Source organism: Spodoptera frugiperda, chromosome 30, assembly GCF_023101765.2.
Source record: "Spodoptera frugiperda isolate SF20-4 chromosome 30, AGI-APGP_CSIRO_Sfru_2.0, whole genome shotgun sequence".
NCBI classification, from domain to species: Eukaryota; Metazoa; Arthropoda; class Insecta; order Lepidoptera; family Noctuidae; genus Spodoptera; species Spodoptera frugiperda.
In genome coordinates, this window is record NC_064241.1 from 3,343,690 (window position 1) to 3,364,157 (window position 20,468).

General features: G+C 34.3%; 2 protein-coding genes across 6 annotated transcripts in view; one reads left to right on the forward strand and one right to left on the reverse strand.

Annotated features, from left to right (window-relative positions):
* LOC118269655 (zinc transporter ZIP6-like) overlaps positions 1-9,575 on the forward strand; it is a 426,889-nt gene extending 417,314 nt beyond the window's left edge. The window contains exon 3 of the mRNA XM_050706898.1: positions 9,566-9,575. The gene's annotated coding sequence lies outside the window, so the exon portion shown is untranslated. The remainder of the gene's footprint in view (positions 1-9,565) is intronic.
* LOC118269676 (peripheral plasma membrane protein CASK) overlaps positions 1-20,468 on the reverse strand; it is a 232,638-nt gene that overhangs the window by 100,890 nt on the left and 111,280 nt on the right. The gene's annotated exons all lie outside the window — the stretch shown is intronic.

The following is a 20,468-nucleotide window of genomic DNA, read 5'->3' on the forward strand; positions in this document are numbered from 1 at the left end:
TGGACTATCTTTTTAATATAAATGTGTTAAGAAATAAATTTTAGTTTGGGTCGTTGGAAATACGGTTTTATTTAAAGGTCAAAAGGTTGTATTTTTCTTTGAAACATCATTAGACTATAGATGTACATGTAATGTGAGAATAGCGTCGGCATCAGATCAATCTGAGATCGGAGTGGGTGGGGTGTAGACTGGTACTCAAAGCAATATTAGACATGCGTGACCGCGCGCCCTTCGTCGTAACAAAAAACCTATATAGCTACTAGTAATGCCTAGAATAAAGAAAAGAATACAAGATATAGACAAGCTGAGTAAGCTTCTCACGTTCGCGTGTTGTAGATGTAAAGGCACTATTGAATGGAGTGCCTTAGTGCCTTTAGAGTAGATCCTTTCTTATATAAACATAGCTTAAGCTTATATTCACAGACCTTTAGCAGCCAAAGGCCAAATTACTTTATTTGATTTGTACTTTACAGAATTGTTGTGATATAGAAAATGTGTTTTTGGTACTTACATAGAAATTGCATGACTTAAATTTAATGTAAATACTTTTTCTTCTCCAAAAATATTAACTAACTTCGCCTTGAAAGTCATCGTCCTTATACATAGATGGGATACCGAGATTCTTATGTGCAGATCCTATATTGTATGCTTACATAGGAACGACATGGGAGTCACATAAGGGCCCAATCGTTTATCATTATCTGTCCTCCATAAATTGACGTATAATAGCAGTCCTTGGCAAAAGTCTTCGTCACGCTAACTATGAGAAGTTGAGGGGGATTGAATATCATCCAATTTCGTAGCATAAGAGGAAAATTGTTGTAATGTCTGTGAGTAATGTCTTATTGTGAAATGTTCTTATGAAATTTTGATGGACGCACTTAAAGTTGGTGTAAAAAATGGTCGTAATATTCAAGGGGATCAATGTTAGAGGTTTTATATGTAACACTTGATGGGTCCGCAACTTAAAGAACGTCTATTTATATAACGATAGAGGCGAGATCGAATGAATTTATTGATCGACCTTAACACTGACATTTGTAAAGGTTGACTTTATGCACATCTATTTTTAGCAACATTATTGTATTCTTTATTTTTGAAATAGTTGATCGCTTACACTATATTTAATAGGACATAATAGCATCCAAAGTGAAATTAACTAAATATTGGTAAAGCTACCGCGTGGGTAAATTTTAAATTTATTCATGCCACATAATACGGGTGCAATTTAAACTTCGTATTTCAATAGCGAATACAGAAGCCCCATTGATCATCTATAAATCAAAAGAAAATGAAGGTTTTACTTCGAAAACAAAAACAAAGTTTTAATGGAGCCTTTGAATCCATAATATTATTTACGATCAATTTATGGGATATTCAAGTGAGTCGTGGCGGTGTAATTACCATCATAATATTTTGTTTTGAATAAAGCAATGATACATATGATTAATTTGTATCATTAACAAAATAGTAAAAGAGCATAATCTAAATGTAAACGAATCAGTGGCGAAATATCTGAAACTAATTAATTCATGTTCCAATAGTACTTTCTCGCCTTCTGAATACCTATGTTTTAGTATTTCTTTTACAACACTTTTGATTGATGCATGAATGTTAAAGACTTTATGAACTACAAGAAGACCAATTTGAATATAAGATAAAGAGGTACTTTGGAATTTCATCAAAACTTTTAATACGAGTACATCCGTTGTACTGTAAAGGCCGCAACATTAATACGTTTTCATAAAGTTTTTGGCCATGTTGTACTAACCGAGTTTGGAAAGCTAAATGCCTCAAGTTTCCACGTTCGTCCAAGGAGGAAGTCATTGCTGGGACCGAAATTAACATCGAAGCAGTTGGCCGTAGAGGGAACAATGTTTTATTTGACGCCTAATGTTCAGCACAAGTTTTTATGAATTCCTCACAATTCGGCCACCAACTGCTCCTGTGGCTAACCGATTTATGAAGGTCCAAACTTTAGGCGACAACGTCTGACTTAATCGAATTCTGACGCCGCTTTCTCTCCGCCTAATCAAATCTTCCAGCTCGCGACCAACTTTAGACATGTTACAAGTGTTACAACTTACAAAGTCACTTCAAGTTAATTGCTAATATCGTCACGATCAAGTGTCAAATAAATTTTACTAAACCACAGAGAGATATTAAAAATGACAGCGTGAAATGAATTATTGATATTGTCTCAAGAGTCCATTAATTTATGGGCATGGCAATAAATCTCGATGCGATTATGGATTTGACGTACCGTTTATCTATCCAAGACAGGCAGACAGGTGACCACTTAACTATTAATGTAGGACATTTCAATTAAAAGTTTATGATTCATGTAACTGTAACATTGACAATGTTATTTAGGTTACATAAAAAAGAAAACAATGGACATGGTAACATTTTCAAAACAGTAGGATACAACGTACTTCTGAACAAAAAAAAAAGGAAAACAAAACAGAAAAGCGTGAACAAAGCGTAAATGAGCATAAAACTAAAGGGAACAGAGGCGTCACATCCAAAGCCGTGGCGCGTGTACCTCTCGGTGGAAAAATGTTGTTCCCCCACCCGTCCTTAATTTTAACTAATTTCAGCTGCAAACGCTTGCCGTGTCCGCGCCAAGCGGTGAACTGTCCAAGTAATTACTTCCAGGGTAATCCCGCAGAGCTTGTAAACCTGTGTAATATTATGTAGACGGGTGTGGCATTGTTCTTAGATGGTAATAAGCATTGTGGAAAAATTACACTTAAGAGTTTCTTTCTGCATATTTTAAGAGTAAACATTTTTGTCCAAATTATTATGGTTTTTGTTTTATTCTATTTGTGGTAACGCGAAGGTGGCAATCTGAATAAAACTTGAGATGTGAAGGTACAAGTCTAGAGTAGCGGTGACACATATATAGGTACTTATTCATAGAAGGAGCCATAATTACATTTATGTATCCATTTTCAAGGTGAAATATAAAAGCCATTCTTATAAAATCTAGATTCTAGTCACTTAGTCTTCGAACTGTCCCTTTCTCAGTCACCGTTCACATTACGATCCTTAATGTCAACTTAGCGGCACAATTTTTACTTTCTTAAAGCACTTGAAAGGCCTGATAAGACCAAAGGGCCGGCTAACTTGGTTTTTTAGTTAAAAAATGAGGGGCAAAGCGTCAAAGAAATGAAAAAGGCTTCCGATAAGAATTACTAGTCGTGGATTGTTCATTACATTTTCTCGGGTAAGAAAATGTTAACATTTTAAAGCAGAAAGGAAAATGCACCATTTTTATTAATAGGTGATTTGATACGTTTTTGCATGAGAAGCGTACAAAATCACGATAATATTACTTGATACTATTGTTGGCTTCATCTGAAAACCTTTCTTTTAACCACAAACATGGGAAAAATTTCCTAATAACGAGACCTTAAAAAGTCATGTTGGCAACAATGTAATTTGAGTGCTCGTCGCTACCTCGAGGGTGCTTCGACATTCCGCCTCGCTGATATCACGTTTGTTCACAACTTTCACTTAGATATATGTACATTGTTCAAAATATATGTTGATATGTGAGGACAATCGACCGATATCAAAGCGTTTTTTAAAAGCGTACTTAAATATTAATTATGTTCAAAGTCAACAGTTTTTAAACTGACAAGGAGACTAACAATATCATTAGAACTTAAGACGGGATATTTACCATGGTTATTAATTTCTGTGAGTTTCCGATATTTCAGCACTGTTGCAACGCCATGATCACGGATGAACGGAAACTCACAGAAATTAACAAACATAGTAAATATTCCATCTTAGGTTCTAATGATAAAGTCAACAATGTTTGCAAGAGGACCATTAAGCTGATAAATATCCAGTTATTTTAAAGGCAAATATTCTAAAAATACAAGTTTTCTCTTTTGTCATCGGCTAAAAACCCTTAGATAACACATACCACAGAGGAGTATCAACATCAGCATTAAATTAGTTCAGCACTTAAACTGTACTCAAACTCATAAAACATTTCAGCAAATCGGTGGAACGAGTAGGAATCAACAATTTAAATAGAGTAATCCCTTAGACAAAAGGAGCAGCACAGATGCGGGTACTGCAAAACGGTTAATATTGAAAGCTCTTTATCGCTAGAGCTACTGTATTTTCTTTTCAATAAATCCGAATGAGGTAACTGAGATAGTGCTACAATTTAAATTTAAAACTGTATTGATTAAATATGGTGGACGAAATCCATTCATGGTTTTGAACACAATAGTGGTAAAAATTGTTTGTTTATTTTGTCACGAAATGCTTATACCCGCTGGCATGACGGTCTACAATAGATTTATTAATTTGTGTGATGAATTCGTTGAGTGAATATTTCTTTTATACCTACAACATTTGAAGAGATAGAAATTTTAAAATCAATTTTAATCAATGCTTTATTTAAAATCCTTTTAGATTTTAAGTTTAACCTGAGTAAAAGCGACAAAGATGTAACTTTCCATTATAATTTTGATATTTGTATAAAAATATCACTGGAAATTGGCCTCCTTACCGAGCTCCTCAATGCAAATCTGAGTCTAGAGATAACACAACTGTTACAGAAGTAACCAAAGTCTTCGAACAAGGAATAATATGTGTGCCTCTAAAGATATCTACAAGTATATTTGTTACTAAACTTGTTAATTATATGAGTAAAACAGAGACGGATACATGTATTTATCCTAACAAACTTGTACCCAGACGAGACCAAAACACAAAAGTTCTGGCCACGATTTGTCCAAGTTACATGATACGAGGCAAGGCGAGACATGAATAATAATTCTATGGAAATTGCCAAAACTAGATTTATAGACCAAAGTTGTACAAAGACCTTGAAAGTCGTAATAAGGTCGAGATAATGTAGGGAGTTTCCTAAACTGCGATCGTCTGGCAATCCACCACGACGCACATAAATAACAATTGAATCTCTTTCTTGTAATATGACGTAAATTAATGGTAACAGCTTGGCAATATTGTTAAACTTGTTATTGGTTTTATTTTTCTTGTCTTCTACGAATTGCAATCCGACAATCCAATATCGCACATTATGTTTCTTCAAGCGGTCGAGCAGCAGAATACTTACATCTGCATGCTGTCTATTCGTTTCATTCATCCCATAATAAGATAACATGTCGTTATGAAATTAAAATAACCTGTCAAGTTGTTGGGAATCAATAAATTGGTACCAAAATTAAAATATCGGTATAAGTATACTCACAAAATTGTCGCGCAAATTTTGTATATTAAGACGTCCATTATCCGAATTACCTGAAACAACAACAACATGAGTTATTAATAAAAATATTAATTAAGGCAAACGACGGTGAACGAGATCGATAAATAACTTGGAAGTCTCGTTTAATGTCCGCAATATATCGCCGGAGAGGTTTACGAGCGCTTAAATAAAAATAATTTATTATTGCAAATAATATAGAGGAAAAGTGTTGAGGAAGACTAAGATTAACGGAATACGATCAATTACGTCTCGCAGTACGTCGGAAGAGTGTTCAGTTTCCAAGATAATTTTGGTTAATGAAGACGAGTGTATTTACGGCGGCACGTAATAAAGTGTGTCTAACAAGAATTTAGATGAACAATGTACAGAATGTGGTCTTAATATTAAATTGGATTATGGCTAAAATGTTTATTGTCATTATAATATAGGTGAGGTTAAAATAGCGGAGGAAAACAATCAACCTAAAAAAATATAGGTACTCGTACAATGTAGGTTCATAAAAATATCATACATATACATTTAATAAATCATCCATTTGTTAAATGAAATTCAACAGATAAATCACGTGCAAAAGAGTGCGTTATCACAATAGAAACCGCGGCAAGTGACAAAAATAGCTTCAATGGCAATGTTTACAAAGGGTGTTAAATAAAATCGGTATTCTTATCCCGTTTTCACTCAAATATTGAGCTTCATGATGTCCTCATGTCATCCACATGTCCGTCTATTGTCTCCTGGTAAATGAAGGGCTGAATATTTATGATTATCCAATTTCCGTGCTTGTCGTTCCCAGTAGCTTCCAATCCCACATCAACAGCTGTCAAAACTTACTGTTCACCGGAATCGGCACGTTCCTTATTCTTTATGAAAACCTTTATTCGCGTCATGAGGCTCTTCATTTTATGGTTGTAACGTTTAGAGAGTCGAGCTTGGTATTTTTAAGATGAATAAAGGGCAAGGTTATTGGGGAAGGTTTTTCAAATAAGATGGCGTCACGAGTGCTCGGTTCATTCATACAAATTTAATATTAGGTTTTTCAAGATGTTGGATTCATTCAGTTGTATTTTAAAGTCAAGTGTCTTTTATAGCAATATTGATCCATAAACACGTAGGTTTAAAGTCACAAGGATTCTAAGTTTTACAATACATCCAACATTAATAAGAACTTTTTTTTTATATTAGACTCTGCGTAAAAGGTATCGACTTACTTGTTTTGTTCTCTCGTAATAAAATATTCGAAACGCGAATATAAGTTGTGGTCTTGACGTAGAACATTCGTGTTTTACCTTTCGCGCCGCTACCCGCGGCTTTTGGTATTCGGACCGTGAAATTAAAATAAATCAATGCATCCCCGATTCTAGTCTCGAAGTATCAACTTTTGAAATATACATACTACTATTGTTTCTGTACATTTTCTTCATAAACTTCGAAGGGAACAAATTATGAGTTTGAGATTTAGGTAGTGATAGACTTTGACGTAGTTATAGTAGGTTAATAGGACAGCCAATATGTAGTTACCTTGATCAGGATTTGCGAACAATACAATCAAGTCCTCGGTTAGGCAATTAGCATAATCGATTAATTGCAATGCTCTTCAGAGTATAACCAGAAATAAAATCCTTCAAATACCCAATTGAAGAAAGAACTAGACTGGTTATATGACATCGGAAGCAATAAAGAGCATCAGAGAGCTCTCAACCAACTGTTTGGTCCGGTCGCAAAATCTATTTGCGGCACCACGTAAACAGAGCAAAATGTTTGCGTGTGCTTTGTGACCCTCGATTGGTGAAATGTCTTCATACATTTTCAATAAAGTACAAAATCAAATGGAAGCTATTTCTCGACTACTTAGGTACACGGTAAAACGATTTATAAAATACCATTCCACTGCTCGAAAGTAAATGCAAACGTCAGGTGAAAACATTCGTATCCTTCAGAAAAATATCTGAACACAACAAAAGCTTCGGAGGGCATGTTTAGGTGTAGCTACCGACGGCAACATTTTTAAAAAGAATATTTTTTTATCATTAAAAATACGACTTCGTTTTATAACGTAACAATAAACGTTGGAGGGAAAATCGCTGATCAGATATTTTCTTTCTTTTTGTAAATTTTGAGAATCAAAAATGGGGTCTCCTCTCGGTAATTTCAACCATCGCAACACTTGCTTTTTGTGCTCGACTGAGTAAATCACAAAGGCTGACATCCTCAGATTTGTACTAAAGTAAAATGTAAGCACAATAAGAAATATTTTATAGTCAAAGCGGCTTTGAGGTGGCGTGTCACGCCTCGGATGAAAGGAGTCCTCACATTTCTATATGTCGCACGAACACCTCGGAACAACTAAGAGTTGTGAGTATAATACATCAAGATTTTTCGTGTACGTTTTCAGGAAGAGGGTAATCGAATCGACATCGACTTCGAATGGCAAAGCTTTGGTGTACCTCGTGAACGTGAACAGAATACAAAATAGATATCTATTAGAAAAGAGGAAGTACAAAGTTATTTTATAAACTTGTTACTAGTTGGAAACTGAGTATGTTGTAGCATATTGTGTTGTTTCCTCCATTTTACATGGAAACGATAGTATAATGTGAGGTCGGTCAGGTTGTTGCAGAATTACGTTAACAATTTCGTAGAAACAATTTTATAATACGTTCATCTCCAATTATAAGATAAGGAGCTGTGTAATTGCATTCAATCAAGTTATTGAATGAGTAGAAATAATAAATTAATCAAGTTTTACATATCAGCTCAGGTTCATGACGTAATAATTTAAGCAAAGTTAAGTAAACCAACAACTCAAATGGAGACAGTAATACCATAAGTCTCCTTGCTATGCAAGAATGCTGCCAGTTCCAAGTCTTGTTGTGTCACAGAAAGATAAAATATTACCTTGTCCAAGAATGATAAGTGTTTTATGTTTCATGAATTTTGCAACCTAAAATAAAACTGTCTGTGCAGCTAAAAAAGAGTTTCTGTGTAGAAAATAGCGGGATTTTTATTTTAGGTTACTTTGTATTTGTCGTATGAGTTTATTGTATCGGACTGTTTGCTGCGTGTTTTGTATGTATTAGGGTAACTGTCATGTTGCGTCGTTTGACGAATGCATGCATCCTTCACAAACAATAAGCGACCTACTAATAAAAAATGCTTGTATCTAGCTTAGAAATAATGAAAGCTGTTCAAGAAACGGCAACGTTAAATCTGCTTTTGACGAATACATGCAATCGTCAAATGACTCAACGTGGACAGTAGGTCTTACTTGTCAATTTTTGCTGTCCAAGCCTAACCAGAATGGACCTGGATATAACATAACATACAACGTAAAGTTAAAAGAACATTTATTTTCATTCATAAAACAGCAATGTATCAGTTGTAAACATAATAGTCACTAATAAATCAATTTTGAGTTTTAATCAAAAGCGAACTCAACGTTCCGCTCTCTCATATGCCAAAATACAGAGTGTTTAAAACGGGATCCATAACCATTTATTGCATATCCAGTTTCCACATTCCCATTACGTTTTTTTAAAGAATCCAGTGAATTGAAAAAAGGAATACTGGCAATCTGGCTGCCGCATTGCACCCGAAACTATCGACTTTATCGCTTCGTGCCGAAATGTGAACCGTTGCGTGTAACTTGGCCCACAGCAGGCAGTGATTTGAAGCACGTCAAATATACGGAAAGCAATCGCAAATAGGACGAGTTGAACTGTGTATTTTAAAACTGTATGTGATTGTTGAATGTATGATTTTGTTATTTTAACACGCTTTTCTGGGATAGGTTTTGTGATTGAGTTGAAAGTAGGTATATGAGATGAAGTACAGATGACGGTGAAGACAGAAATGTTTAGGATAGACACGGAATTATACTTTTAAATCTTAATTTTTGCGCAATCTTCTATTTTTGATATGTTCAGACTAGCATAGCATAAACAAAAAATATTAACACACAATAAAAGTAGGGAAATTTTCATGGCTCGCATACAAAATAAAATATGGTTTGTTATATCAGTCAATAAAAATCATATGATAGATTTCAACCAGATTCATACCCACAATATACTTCCAGATATTTCGTGTTTGTTTTACAACTTTTTCCATAAAACTCCGAGCTTTATTTTCCATCGGACATGCAGAGCGAATACTAAACCAAAATGCTTATACAAATTCTGGTCGACAACAGAGACCGTTGCTACCGTAGCTTTGTTCGATTTTTACAAACGAATGCGAATTCATTTCGGCAACTCCGTTATTTTGTTTAGCAAAGCCAATTAAACAAATGAAATTGAGTCTGACGAAGTGAGAATCAAAGAGGAGAAACTCTAATAACACAATTTGGTTACGAATATTTGATTTGCATTTATGAATGTTTCTTAGCTGATCATTTTGTAATTATTTCGAATATTTCAAGTTAATTATTCATTTTCTTAGCTGTTTGGTGTGGTTTACTTTATCTTGTACCTACTCATAAACATGTAAAATTGTGGCATAAAATAAGTTAGTAATTCTAATGAGTTCTCGTACCTTTCGTTTCATTAATACGAGAATTCAATACATACAAAATTATTTAAAGTGTTAAGCTGTTAATTGAAAATAAAACAAACATGTTTAGTATGAGACGGTAGACATTCCTTTAAGATAGTAATAAGATTATTATAATAAATTATCTGACCAAAAAATAACCATGTATTGCTTTTAATATGACTCGTTAGAGATGAAATAGATATAATATTTATTCTAGAATTAATACTTCCATTAAAATTATTAAGTGAACATTAGTTTCTCAATGTCTTTATCAACAATTGTTTACTATTCCAATTCCAATATTGTTTTCATGGAACTATCTATATTGGGTAATTAACAATAAATACATCTTGTGGAAATAATTACATTGGAAGCCTATCGGAGACCGCACCTGGGTTCTTATTGTTTAATTATCCACGTCGGTGAATCAGTAATACTTCGAATTTTGTACGTCCCGACATTACAGTATGTGGTGTCGAAAGAGTGGTTGTATTTGGAGATATTGTTTAATTAATTTTTGTCGTACATTTGGTCAACTTTATAGGGGAATGGTAGAAGTAAGTAATGATATAAAGAACAGATTTTTACGTTTTCTTCTACAATGTATATGTGAGGTTTCCATACTTCCAATTGTTTTTGTGTAGTTTAGAAACAACATTATATTTTTGCGATATTAAATAATGCTGAGTGAAAAATACGTAAGAAGCTAACACTATGGAGTTGGATCTAGTCCATGTTTTATTTGAACAGTAACCACTTGGCTCGACTGTCGACACTTCAGCACTTGATACCATGTAGCAGACGCAATATATTCCTGACAACTTAGTTTTTGCAGTTTAATTTCCTAGGGAACGAGATAGTGGGCCAAAAGTGACGGAATGGCACGGAGCCAAGCTGCCTAACAAAATGGGACGCCTAGAGGAATTTCATTATTGAAAGTATTTCATTCAGGGAGCTCTATGATTTGCCAGGTCATAAAATTTCCTGACATCGTCAAAGAGATCGGTAGGTACCTGTAAAATTGGGGTTGTAAACCACCTGAATAAGCCGGCGAGGTGTTTCATCGAGATTGGGGTATGTTATACATAAATAGTAGAGACTAGTAGATACGTATTTGTGTAGAATGTTTTGTTTGTGGACTGTTTTATTGCACACATTTAACTTGATACAGATTTTGTAAGCATGTTTATTAGCCAACACACTCTACATGATGACAATAAATAAAGAATTTTAAGACAGATAAATCTATCAAAGAGATTTGTCTATGAGGCAACTACTAAAGCTTCTTAAAGGCCCTTCTCAGATTTAGGTCGCCCGCCTCAAGATTTCCGCGAGACTAGCGCTTGACCATGCGCGTATCGTTATTATCACAAAAGAAGTCTTTACAAAAATGATTTATTCACAACAACTTATAAATTAAATTGTTCGCACTAAATAATTAACAACATCAATCAACAAAACGTAATAACTGAATTGCAATTGATCAAGAATTAATATTCTCTAAACACAAGAAAATAAATATAAATATAAGTAGTCTGAATTCAATTTATAGTATAATAGATAGTATATGCAAAGCTCGAGTCAAAGACAATCAATTTATGTAAATATGTATACTTTGTATATCAAGCATCCGCCGCGGTACCTTCAACCCACAATGTTCGACGATGCGCGACGTCGCGACGCGACGTTGCAATTTTACAAGCTGTCAGCAGCATGGCTTGTGAAACTTAAGATATATTAAATGAAATACTGAAACAAGAATATTTTGAAGAGATCCATAATGATTACTTTTAGGTGGATACCTATACTATGTTATTAAAATGTATGAGTGCACATTTTAGTAAGACACGATGATCAAGTGACTGAAATACACCAGAATAAACACGGGTTGATGTAGAAAAATTTGATACATTAGGTTATTAAGCTTACAATTTTAAATATACCCTTAAAAACAAAAACATTGAACAGCAGAAAGCGGATCTACAGCTTTAACTGCCGTACTTAAGGACATTGAAAGATTATTTAAACTATTCCTTAGTAACGATTTTATTCCTATTGCTTAAGTAACCATTAAATGACTTTAATGAAATGTATTATTAATTGTCTGTGTTCTAATATTTCACTACAACATTCTTAAGAATATTATTGAGATATATAAAATCTTTGTGCCCCTGGCAGTGGAGTGGGTTCAAGACATGTGATTGACATGAACGACTCTCATAAATCTAATGTGTGGCAAATAAGGACGGAGCGACAGTAACTTTAATTAATGATAAAACGTAATTAAGGAGATATATTAAGATTCATTAACGTATGTTTTGGTTACTTCATATGTGAGACAAAATGGTAATGACTGGATTTCATTCATGTGGTAAAATATAACTTTTGCAAAGAGATAATTTATTACTGTTTCATTTTCGTACAGGAAATCTTGATCAAATAACTTCACGTATACCACTTTTCAATAGTCACTTTCTGATGAAGTAACTAGGTACTTTAACCAGCATAGAACAGAAAATATCCCAGAGCTGTGGACTACCTAGCGGCTTACAGGAGTAGAAACGGGGTGGTTTTTAGCCAGCAAGAGTCTGACACTCCTTCTCGCCGCACTCAAGGCGGGAAGTCATTGGATATCTTTTCACCCTCAAAGGTCTTTTAATTACAACATAAACATTTCCAATCACAATAAAAATCGATTTCATTGACTGTGTCCGAATCAAACACATTATCCTACTCACTCAATATTTTTCTATTTTAACGAAAAAATTGAATAAAGCCATCGCTAATAATATCACAAAACAAAAGAAACCAAATAATAAATAGCTGTTCAAACTTTTATCATAATAAAGTTCGGAAGAAATTGAAAACCATATAGAGAGTACTTAAGAAATTAAGTTAATCGAAACGTGCTACCGACCGACGGACAAAGGAACAAAAGATTTAACTCAATGAGCAAGGCGTGGTGAACCAAAGTTTGCTCAAATTTTATAGTATTGGAAAACGATAGTTCTCTGCGGAGCAGTTGATTCGTTAAATTTTTCATTTAATATCTCTTCGGGTTATAAATAATATCCTTTAGAGAAACTGTGGGTTGTATAATATGCTTTCTTTTTATTAAGTGTTACTAGCGTAAACTGTTATTTACGCAGCATTTGCGGAAAAGCACAATGGCTTTTGTCATTGTATGATTGTAAAACATCGATATTACTCATTCATCTGAAGTTTAAATCAAGATTTCGTAATGCTAATAAAAATCGTTTTAATTTGGCTGGAAACAAACTGGCTATTCACTTTCGAGTTGATTCATTCAGCAATCGCACCTTTAAGGGTGCTTTTCCACACACAGACATGTGCTATGCTAAGTTGCTGTGGATGCGTTAGGCTTCCATCAATTGCTACGCATCTTCCTTGCACAGCTTTAAGAGACATCATGATGACGGTATACCTAATTATGACAAACAAATTTCAAAATAAACCATATTTACATGACCCATCAAAACTTTTGCACAATAATCTCCTAGCAATAAATTAAAAATCGAAGGGAAAAGATAAAACTTCATCGCAAAAGGAAACGTAACGCAAGCGAAGAATTAAATATTCGCTCTGATGGGCTCCTGATGGGCTAAGTCATCCGCATCACTGATTTTTCGATCTGTACTGGGTACTTTATGCAGCTTAGTGGAAGTTGAAAGCGAGATATTCTTTAGATATCAAGCCTATTTAATAATACTGTAAGTAAATAAAATATGAGGAGTATTTATTAGTGAATAGGGTTAATTATTCTGTGTTGAAAATGTTCTGTTGCATTATGAATCAATTAATTTATAAAAATAATACATAATGACAAACACTGTTGCTCATTATCACCTACATTAACAAATGTAACAATATTTAAACGAACTGACAATAGAACAACTCCGATAGACGAACCATCTACATTGCAAAAAGCACTCTTAATTTACAGACACCACAAAAAAAAAAACAAAATTGGAAATACGAGGAAAAAGATTAAACCGTGAATTTAATTAATGAAACGAACCGAGGCATTATTATTCTGTAAAATAAGAACGTTTTTGAAGAGAAAAAAGAAGAAAAATCGCATCGAAACAATGCAACATCTGCCGCATAAATTACCAGAATAAGTTCTCGGCAAATGAAATAATCATACTTCTTTGTTTACATTGCTTTGGATCCGCGAATCGTAATCAGCATGTATTATGACAGAGCTGCGGTAATTAAGCTAATTAACTTCCCCTTTTATTTGTTCGCAGTATAAATGAAGTTGTTAAGTTTTTTGTTAACACTATGTTTGCAAATATTACTTACTTAGTGGATATGAAAAGTATAACTAATTATTATGGTGTGTTAATACTCGAGACTCGTAGCCGCGTCGTGTGTCACGGAATGTAGCTAATGACTATGAGCCCCTAGCATGGCTTGAAACTAGTCGAGTTCCTCGTCAAATAATAACGTGAGTAAGTCGAAAAACATAATAATTAATTTAGTATGTCTCACGAAAGTTATAATATACAAAGATATGAAAAGTGCTAACAGTATATTTATCTCTTAGGTATGAAGAAAGAAAAATGGAAATGTGGCGAACCTTTCTACGATGAAAATTCATCAAAAGATCAGGATATTTCCAGCTAGCAACGATTCCCAATAACCCTTATAATCTATGTCAGACGGTCTCATTCAGCGATGGAGATTTAGGAACCTATAAGAAGTAATTGTAGAGTCCTCAGATTTTTTCATTTCAAAGAAATATAAGTCAAATAAATCTGGAACTAAAGATTCCTTTGAAATTGCTTTGCTAAGTACCGGAGATTTATTTGAAATCTGTTACTATGTTGAATGGAATATGGTTGAAAATAGTCTGTAGTGACTGGCTTAAACCTTCGAGATATGTGTTACACTACTGTTTTTACAAAAATAGCTTGCTTATGAATTATTTATAGCACTGGTATCTAGGGTCCACCGTCAATGTAAATTCGAAAAGATACCCGTTATCGAAATGTTCTTGTTTGAATAAAACTAATGTACTACCGACATATACACAAACGTAGAAAATCACCGCCGTTCACGTAATTGTTATTGTGATAACGTCAACAAATTGAATTTCCTGATGACCTACTTTACGTAATAAACGTTATAATTCTATTCCTGTTATAATAATATTTAATTTTATCTTATTATAACACACACGATGACAACGAGTCGTCCCCTATCACATGGCGCTTTTAACATAACCGGCGAAATGTGGGTGTGCCATATATAATATCTTTTAAACCCTTCGGGAAATACAGCAGTGTCATGTAAAATACTAACATCAAATATTTATAAAAGAAAATATGAAATCGTGTTTTAATTCTCGTTCTAAAATAAACAATAATTTTTCCAACGACAATATTTGTTTTATGAAAAATGTTAGGTTACCTATTATAATTATAAATCAGCTCGGATTCTGTCACCAGGGGAAAGGAGTATGTTTGCTCATTGCCATTCGGTCGTTAATTAAACGTAATCCTAAACAAAGACAGGTGAAACCATGTATTAGATTAGGTAACAAGGGGCCGTTGTCTCTAGAAAATTTCTTTAGGATACCTACAAATCTTTCGAGGTAGTTATAAAGGGTGGTTAAGGTCCGACATTAAAATAAGGTCAAGTTACGGGCTTATTAAAGTAAATGTCCTTAGTATACACACAAAGTCACCTAATGACAGCATTAGTTTTAATAAACTGCTTCCCTTAAGTGGAAGCTATAGAAACTCACACAAAACAAGCATTCATGGGAATTACTACACACATCGAAATAAAGAAAAACGGTTAGTCTCGGTAATCTGACAAAGACCATTCCGATGTATTAAAGAAACGCCTGACATGGCGGAATAGACGTCGGATCTGGCCGCAATTAGGGAATGAGAGATAAAATCGTACCATACGAGTTGGTAATCCTTGTAGGCAGTGGTACAAGTCTTCGTAAATAGCAAACCATTAACATTCTTAGTGCGGGTGGAGCGCAGGCTAATCCACGCGATTGTTCCTTAAAAGCTTCACCGACGGGAAGTCAATTGTTGGCTCTAGGCCCGATGTACGAGCGTGAAATAATTTTCGACATACATGTGAGCATTTGTATTTTGTACTTGTAAATAGTTGTGTGGTTAAAGATATATGAATTTTTGTAAGTAAAACATTTTTTTAAACAGTCGATATTGTTTTAGAGGTTTCCTTTGTTTATGTAGTATTTGATAATAAAATTATGTTATCTTCTATACTTATAATAAATCTGTAGAGAGGTCAATTCTGTACATGAAATATATTTCCAAAATAACTATCAGCGGGTGATTAGTGATCGATACTGACGCCAAAAATGCAATCAGAAAAATTTTTGTCTGTCTGTCTGTCTGTATGTTCTTTATAGAAATAAAAACCACTCGACAGATTTCAACGAAACTTGGTACAATTGTTCTTCATACTCCTGGGCAGGTTATAGTATACTTTTCATTACGCTACGATCAATAGGAGCAGAGCAGTGAAGGGAAATGTTGGGAACAGGAGAACTTACTCCATTTTTTAAGCTTCCGACGCGTGTGCAGCCTTAATGGTTAAAGCTACACAGAAATCATGTATGACGAAAATGTTCTCCTTAAAATTATTTAAAAAATATTCCACGCCAGCAAATGTCTATCTCTTGTGGTTGACTCACAATAACACGTATAACTCCCGATAGCTTAGCAGTTCGGAGCTTTCTGATTATATTTGTCTACTCTTACTTTTATAACACTCTCATTCATTCATTCATTCATTCATATTCATATTATAATATAAATCTGTAGAAGGGTCAATTCTGTACATTGAAAATATTGAAAAAATAAATAGCTGTTACTGGATCGATACCAAACCCAAATATGTGATTATTTTTTTTTGTCTGTCTGTCTGTATGTTCTGGCATCACGTGAAAACTATTATACCTTATTATCCTGGGTAGGATACTTTTTATCCTGGAAAAATACGTAGAAAAAATCTTTATTTTTCAGTTTTATTCTACAGAACGCGAGCTCAACAGCAGTAGCTCAATAGAGGAATCCCTAATTATTATGGGCTTCGCCGTATTTGGGTCCAATAGATATTTATAAGATGTCAATGTCAGAGTTACTCAAAATGGAGAAATAAAACTTCCACGCGAAGACCGACATCCGCGCGGACGGAGTCGCGGGCGGAAGCTAGTATAAAAAGTAAAATAAAATCAATGATTTTTTTTATTCGAATTGCGATTTCACGTCAATGTTTTCTACGAGGTACGGTAAACGGTACGGTAAATTTCTACACAAAAAATGTGTAGAAATTTCAATGAGACCCCAAGAGACATTATTATAAATATGTATCAACCTTAAAAATAAAATCCTATTTAAATAAGATATAACTCACCAAACTTCGTTTTTCGAGGTGACCTTATAACTATTAGGTACGCTTAAAGTTTTCGAGCACCCACCCTTGAGTAGGTACCCACCCTATTAGTTCAGAATCTATATTCAAGAAGCGGGGTTAGTATCTCCCTAGTAACAAACTCTAATTTGTTTGAGAACTTGTAGTTTTATTAGGTCTTAAAACGAATTTGTTAAAACATTTGACTATTTGTAGACAAAATGGTTGCTGTTTCGACAATGCTAGTTAAAGTAACGTTAGAGAAAGAAATTGTAATTTAATTACAGTTTAGAGACTAGGTATAAGAATATTGGTTGATACCAAGATAATGGAAAATAATTTTTGACAGCTATTATAAATGACTGGACTTTACAGTGCCAGTGGCGCCAACTGGTGAACACAAAAACGAAAAACTCATTGCTCAGTCACTGCGCCAACGGTGCCGACGAAATTGTATTAACTTTGATAATAATCCCAGACTCAAACAAAAGAAGGTAAAACTTTCCTTTGTTTATCGAGTTTAGAACAAATTACTTATAGCCTAATATTTGGACTCAAATCTGGCTATATTACTATTACAAAACGCAAAGTTTATGTGGATTTTTGTTACTTAGCACATTAGCACACAAAGACAAACAGGAATGAATATGTTCCCTGTTGACAACACAAGCCAAACAGCGATTGGAGCAATACAAGTAACCTTTTCGTGTTTAGAGGAGAATAGTAGGTTAGGTAAAAAACTTAGCAACAAGCTATTTGTAAAGGTAACTTCAGTATAAAATTTACCTTTTAACGTTGATTCCAAATAGGCCAGTAATAAAAAGCAAAGTTAATCAAAGTCCGCAAAGATAAAAGCTTGGCTTCACAAAATGTAAAACTTTATGGCGTGAATAAATAATGATTAAACAATTTTTGCTTCGACAAAATGTGTTCACATTCAGTTCTTTGATAAGGGTAACTCTCCTTTGAATTATGAGGGTGAAAAGGTAACATTTCCACAGTACAAATAAAAATCTATATCTATGGAACACGAGCGTTTTCTAATAAACAACAAACATTCCATGTATGCGGACGTGGCCAAAATATTTTTTGCGACCAAAATAAAATGGTTCGTTTACAGATACGCAGCACAAACATGGAAGTCCCTTACATTTTGGGTAATTCCGATGGACGAATACTCACATAACTCCATTCAAGGAATAAAATCACATGACATCTTCTGAAAGACTTTCAAGAACATCGTTAAAGTTAAATTGCGTTTGAGAATTTGGGTTTTGAAAGAAAATGAAGATCGTCCCAAATATTTTCATAATTTATTTGACATGACATCGTTAAAATACGCATCTATAGATATCCCTTTGACAAAATCTAAAATCTCGTTGGTATTTTCTTAATAAGAGATGCGAGATTTAATTTTCAAAATGAAAATACCAGACGTAGAATTAGAATTGAAAATGTTAAAAAGATAAAATGTAATGCTCCGTGCAAATATGTAGTAAAAATTTACATAATAAAAGTAGTCGGTCCTTTGTTGAGGGTAAGATATGACGGTGTGGAGAGCCCGGGTAAATTTAATTATTGAATTCAGTTAGTGGAAAAACAACATTTGATATCATATATATAAATAAAATAAAAAGATGACGTCACTAGTTCGTTGTAAGGCAACTTAATTAAAGAGTCGTAACAATACCCAGCGCACGTCTCTGTTCATTAGCTATGTAGACGTCTAGATGGTTACTGTTTATGTGGTGTAATTTGTAAAACAACAGCAGACAAGTAATAACGCTGCCGGCGACAGCTAAAATGTCTTTAGAAGAGTCTATCGAAGAGCTATTTCTCAAGAACAAGGAACTGGCAAAGTCTCTTAAATCAATTTCAAAGTAAAGTGAATAAAAATCGTTTGAGAGCTGGTAGAAAAATGCACCAAGTTTCCTAATCGATTAGTCTGTCACATGGGCAAGTTAAGTCTTCGTTGCCGGCCCGCTCGCTCAACTATACGCCAAATTTATCACTCAGTTCGATTTAAATGCAAAACAAGGGCGCATGGACTCTATCAACTGCAATGTAGGTGATTTTGCAAGTTGCGATAGACCTGCATACTATTATATTTACACAACAACGTTGTATAGATAAACAATATAAAATGTCCATTTAATTCGACGCATGTTAAAAGCACGACATGATAGTGATCGATATGAAGGCGAGACTAATCCGAAGTCGGTTGTTTATTCTAACACTTCAAATGGTCTATCAAACGAAAGGGAGGCCTGTGTAAATAGTAACTAGTGCGTACACTGACCACTGTTAAAATAAAAGTAACGGCCACACCTTTCAAGTGAAATACTTAATAAGACGCAAGAAGACCGTGACTTGTAAGATATAAAAGTAATAATGAACATGAAGAGACGTCTTGGAGAATGATATGATGCTCTTGAACACATATTTTATGCAATGAACGTGTCCTCCGCCCTGAACCCAAAAGAGCCTACATTTTAACATTTTAACGGAAAGTTAGAATTTGTTGACGTTGTTGAATGAGAAGAAAAATTGTGAATACGATTCGAATGCTGACGAATATTGGGGAATGAGAAACACGTGAGAGGAATTGACAATCGGTAAATTTGCATACTTTGAATTCTGTTCGACCCACAGTGAGGTCCCAAGCGAAGTAGACGAATGATCGTAACTAAAAGTTGGAGCCGACAGTCGTGAGTGTCACGAGAGAGAAAATGAAATTAGTTCTATTGAAATATGTTCGAATCTGTACCCACGGCTTTCCAAGTGATAGAATATCTCTGAATACAGTTTTCCAACATAGTTTGTGGATAACAGATAAAATGCTTTCATTCGTCCTCGGAGGGTCATTCCATTTCTTCGGACTGTTTTGTTGATTGGAAATGTCAATATGCTTAGGAGACACTTATTGATAGGTTTAATGCTGAGGACAGCCAATACGACCTAAATAAGCATGGAATACGAAAATATAATTACCTGAACTAACAAACAATTTCCTATACAGTGTGAAACGATGACGGCACACGTAACTAGGGCCCAATTTCCGTCCAATTAGTATGCCAAAACAAACGTTCACCCCGAGATAAACTATCGTATTAACCGAAGCGCGAAAACGCCAAGTAATTTACTATATACAAGCAGAACAAGAGAATAATTAAAGTAGATCGAACATATACCGAGTGTTAGTAGATATACTACATCTATGCTCAGTATGCAGCATTGTTTGAGCTTTGATATTAAA